Here is a 5,544-nt window from a genome sequence, read left to right as displayed (position 1 = left end):
ATGGTGGCCAGTGTGAAGCTGGGGGCTGTCACTTTGGCTCCCCTGCAGGACCAACACGGATAACAGCGCCCAGCCAGGGTCAGTCCTGCCCAGCCCGAGTGAGATGCAGCAGAGCCCAGGTCAGAGCAGCCCAGCGAGAGAAAGACACGGCACTCCCTGAAGGAGACCAAGGCCAGCCCGGAGGAAGGCTGGCCCAGCCAGGGTGAGACTCCGACCGAGTCAGACATAGCTCAGCCCGAGTCAGACATGGCCTAGCCAAAGTCACCCATGGTCAGAGGGAGGCCCGCAGTGGCCCAGCCTACTTCCCCTTTGCTCACCCTTTAGGTCTCAGCCTAGATACCCTTTCCTCCAGGAAGCCCTCCCTGCCTTCCCACAGCCCTTACCACACAGGTCCTGCTTTAACATGGCCTGTTCAATATCTATCTCCCCTTGCGACTGAAGCTTCGAAAAGGCGAGGACTGTCTTGTCACCACTACATGCCTGGTGCCTGGCATGTGCCTGCTCAGAGCTGGTCATGGCCCAACCCTGACCCCCATTGGACAGAGCCCAGAGACATTCCTACAAGCCCCGGATGGGGGAAGTACTGCTGAGAACGCCAGTCTATTCCAGGAACCCACCCCCACCCTTGTTGCCAGGTGCACTGCAGTTTTCAATTTACGAAGAACTCTCCTACTGATTGTGTGCATTCCTCACCACTGTTATTGAGGAAAGTATTAAGACCTCTATTTTAGAGATGAGGACGTGGAGGTGAGTTCACCCAGGCCCCTGAATCTCAGGCCAGGCTCTTTCTGCACACATTCGATTGTCCCTGATTGTCCTAACTATCCACGCCCATTAATGTACTGCAGAGAACCCCCCTCCATCCCTGTGCATTAGAAGGAATGCACAGTGAGGCACAAACTGCTCAGTTACGCATGACCAGGACCCGCCATGGCCTGCCTCTGCACCTTGGTGACGTCCTGCAACACGGATCCTCCCCTCAAAGGCCCCGTGACCCACAGGGCAGCTCCGTGGGCTCTCTCCTTCCCCGTCTGTCTGTGCCTGCACCTGCCCCTCCTCACTTCAGACCAGGCTGCATCAGACCCTGCACTTGAGTCCCATGCCAGCCATGGTCTCTGTGCCGCTTCAGCGACTCCCTGCTCTGCACTGAGCAGGGTGCAGGAGGGCTGGGACCGACCTACTGCTGGACACGGTCATGATCTCGGGGTAGGACAGCTCCAGGAGCACCTGCTCTTGCTCATCCACGAAGTAGACTCCTGTCCAGTTGACGGCCACAATCACGTCGTTCTTGGGGAGGCTGGGGCCTGGGGCAGAGACCAAGGCACTGAGAGAGGCCTCCCCCCTCCAGGGCCCAGCCCTTCCCAGTCCACACACCACCACCAGGGTGGGGAGTATATTGATTTCCATTTTACAGATGGGGAAACTGAGCCTTAGCGAGCACCACCTCCCTGGAAGCCAAAACCCAGTGTGTGGTGGGGAGACAATGCTGAAAACAAGGCACTGGGTGTGAGTCCCATCCCTGCCATGGGTCCTTGTGCAGATTTGGACAAGTCACTGCCCTGCAGTGAGGTGGGGTGTGGGGAGGGCTTGGGCTAACCGAGCCCCAAGTTTCCCTCTAGCCTGATCTTTGGTGATTCTGTGAAGCCTGGCACCAGCATGGGGACTAGCATGGAGCAGGTACCCCAGAATGACAGCCCGAGGATGGCTGAGCTAATGGCCTATGTAGGTTCATGTCAGCCACTTCACTCTCAGCTTCACGGCGTCAGCCCTGCCTGTACTCTGGGCCACCTTCTTCTGTAGGTGTTAATGATCTGAATACTCATTCAGTTGTTGTAGGTATTAATGATCTGAATACTCATTCAGTTGTTCAACCTCATATCCCATGGAGCACCTACTATGTGCCAAGGAGCCCAACTGGACTGCGGGAAGCAGAACCCACTCGGTGCCCTGGTCTGGAGAGACCAAGCAGCCCAGCAGGCAGGAGCCTGGCTGACGGGGGCACCTGGCTCAGGCCATCCCCTCCCTCCTGCCCTGAGCTGGAGTCATGGGGAGAGGGCATGGAGGCAGGGAGGCTGGGGGTACCTGAGAATTTGTAGGCTTCATAAAACCTGGAGAAGAGCAAGGGCCACTTAAAGCGGGCATAATTGACCACATCCTCTTTGACCTTCTGGGAATCAGTTCTCCTCTGGGCATAAATTGCCTGAAGGGGGACAGACAGGAACAGGGGATGAAAAGACATCATATGCGCTCTGTCTGGAAATCAAATGGCCCTGTCCCCAGGCCAGAAGCAACCCCAGGGCTCTGGTGCCCTCCTGTGCAGCATGGCCTCGTCCCATCCCGTCAGCCGCCAGCCACCTCATCACTTGCCTTCCTCTTACTCAACAGCAGTGAGCACTTACTAAGGAAACCTGGGCCCCACCTATAGGGAGCTCTCAATTCAGCAGAGGAAAAAAAATTACAACGCTAGCCGGCACAGGTGCAGGGAATGGACGGGCTATGGCAGCTGACAGGGTGTGATGAAGAGGAGAATGCCAAGGACAGAGAGAAACTGAAGGGTGGAAGGGAGGGCAGGGCCTCAGGGGTGAGCCAGGCCTAGATATAGAGGGGGCGCAGGGAGCCTTCAGGGAAGGGTGGAGGCTTGTGGACAGCTCAGCCGAGAAGGCAAAGAGCTGGGTGGGAAGAGGCCACGTGGTGAGGGGGTTAGAGATGGCTGATCTGTGAAGCTTTCTGGCAACTTGTGTGCAAAAACGGTTCTGCTCTTATATAACCAGGGCCTGGAGATGGGGGGAGGCCTGGGGGTCCCCTCCAGCAGCCAGGGTCTCCCACACTCTCCCTACCAGGCCACCCCTGATCTACTTGGCAGCTCCTTAGCCTGGATGGGAGCTTCTCAGGGCTGGTTATGGGCCTGGGGCCTCAAGCAAGGGGGTCAAGGTGGCCTGTACTCAGAGTTCCCCAGGCAGGAGGNTTAAACTATCATTTTTTTTATTCTTTTTTCTTTTTGATGTTCTGATTGAGTGTTTTCTGCTACCTTATCTTCCAAATCGCTGATTCAGTCCTCTGCTTCATCTAATCTACTGTCGATTCCCTCTAATGTGTTCTTTATTTCTGTTATTGTATTCTCCATTTCTGACTGGTTCTCTTTTATGTTTTCTATCTCCATTTTTATGTTTCCTATCTCTTTGTTGAAGTTCCCACTAAGCTCATTGAGCATCCTTATAACCAGTGTTTTGAACTCTGCATTTGATAGATTGTTTGTCCCCATTTTGTTTAGTTCTTTTTCTGGAGGTTTGTTCTCATCTTTCATTTGGGACACATTTCTTTGTCTCCTCATTTTGGGTGCTTCCCTGTATTTGTTTCTATATATTAGGTAGAAGTGCTCTGTCTCCTGGTCTTAGTAGAGTGGCCTTATATAGTAGGTGTGGGCCCAGTAGCACAGTCTCCCTGGTCACCTGAGCCAGGTGCTTCAGGTCTGTCACTTGTGTGGGTTGTGTGTGCCCTCCTGTTGTAATTGAGCCTTGATTGCTTTGGGCATGTCAATGGAAGGGATTGATCCCCAGGCTGTTGGTTGTGAGGACTGGCCATGACTACAGTGGAGGAGCTATTGTGTAGGGGCTCACTCTATGGAGCAGGATTTGCTTTAGTGGGGTTTTGGTACCTGCCCAGTGGGCCTTTGGGTGTATCATTTGGGACGGTGGTTAGGTGGTGCTCTGGTGTAGTCTGAAGCACGTGTGTTGGTTCTGGGGCCGCAGTATCCCCACCTCTATAATGATGATGTAGGGTCAGACCACTGCAGCACCTTCCTTATGGCTGAGATTTATCCTGGGATGGTTGTGGAGTCATGTAACCATTGGTGGGACAGTGCTGTCTTGGACAGCCACATGATCATCCCAAGAAGCAGGGCTGTCTGGTTTGGGGCCTCCATTTCCACAACCAGCCCCGCCCCCTCCCATACAGACAGCTGAGGAGAACAGGAAAGCACTTTCTGTGGAGTTGTTGGGCATCTAGATACAGATGGCCTAAGACACTTGAATGTGTGAGCGGAAGCAGGACTTGGCTATGCTGAGGTATCAGGGGGACCTCAAGGGGATTCTCCACTGTCACTTCTCTAGGCACTCACCCCAGCCACAGCCTCAAATTACACCTTTCCTGTCTGAAGCTCCCACCCCCAGACTTTCCCAGGTAATGGAGGAACCTGGTTGTTCCATCCTGGTCACAAAGTAACNGTGTCATCAGGAAAGTAGACCTTGTGGAAAATCTGGGTGGTTTTGTGCTGGATGGCCTCCACCTCCACCAGGTGTGGCGGGTACTTCCGGGATCCGTTTCTGAAAACCAGGGATCAGGGTGTGGGAACAAAGTCAGGAACCATCGGGTTCATGGGGCCATGGGTAGCAAGGAGCAGAGGGACATGTTGGAGACAGATAGACCCCACTCCTAATCCCTGTCCATCACTCCCTACCAGCGGACAGTCACTTAATCTCTTAAAGCCTCCAGTTGCTCATCTGCACAATGGGATGATAAAAGCACCCACCGCATAGGGCTGTGCAGAGGGGACCCAAGGAAGTGAAGGATGCAAGTGGGCTTTGCAGACTATGAAATTCAGTCAGGTGTCTGCCTCTCCAGCAGACTTGAAGGTATGAACCAAGCCCTCCTGAGCAACCAGACTCTAAAACTGCATCTAGAATGGGCACTGGGTACTGCAACCTTTGTCGAGCTGGCAGCTGTGGTACCCAGGGATGGTCCCCCGATTGCTGTGTGGTCATGTCTGCATTCCCAAGGGCCGTATCCCACAAGCCCAGTGTGGCCCGGAGCCTATCCCAGTACCTGCTCCCAAGCTCTGTGCCCAGTCTCTGCCCCTTGTGAGCTGCTGTACCTCAGGGCTTTCTGGAGCCGCTGCAGGCAGTCGATGGCCAGTGGGCAGTGCTTGCGGGACTGCAGGAAGCGCTGCACATGGGGCAGGAGGATGTTGCTGGGAGGAAACAGGCCGGTGCACAGCCAAAGTAGCTCCCAGCCCCGCTCCTCGCTGTACCTGCAGGAAGAGGTGTGGTATCCAGCAGGGGTACCACAGGCCAACCATGGGGGTCTGAGCACCCCCAGTGGCTGCACAACCCTTAACTCCTCACCACGGCAGCACATGCTTGCCCTGACCCCCCACCCCTGCCTGGGGACCAACATGGACCCATCTCCTTGATAGCCAGATCCAATTACTGCTACTTAAAGTGTGGTTGCCCAGCCCAGGCAGGGCCCCACAGTCACCAGCCACATGGAGATAAGGTGCTCATGCCAGAATGAAAATCAGCTATGTCACCAAGTACTCTGATTCAGCTAAGATTTTTTTCTTAGCAAGACTTTCCTATGAAGGAAGCAGTATGTGACTTATATTCTGGCAGAAGCTCTTTAACTCATCTATTCTTTGAGTAGCACTGAGTTAGTCCAGTACCTGGGTTCCCTCAGGCACCACTCTGACCACCTTGGGCCTGAAAGGGGGGAAGCTTGGAGGGCTTCTAGGAGGAGGTGGCATTTGATCTAGGCTTTGAAGGATGAGAC

This window comes from Hipposideros armiger, unplaced genomic scaffold, assembly GCF_001890085.2.
Source record: "Hipposideros armiger isolate ML-2016 unplaced genomic scaffold, ASM189008v1 scaffold_132, whole genome shotgun sequence".
Taxonomy (NCBI): Eukaryota; Metazoa; Chordata; class Mammalia; order Chiroptera; family Hipposideridae; genus Hipposideros; species Hipposideros armiger.
Note: the sequence above shows the minus strand (reverse complement) of the source record.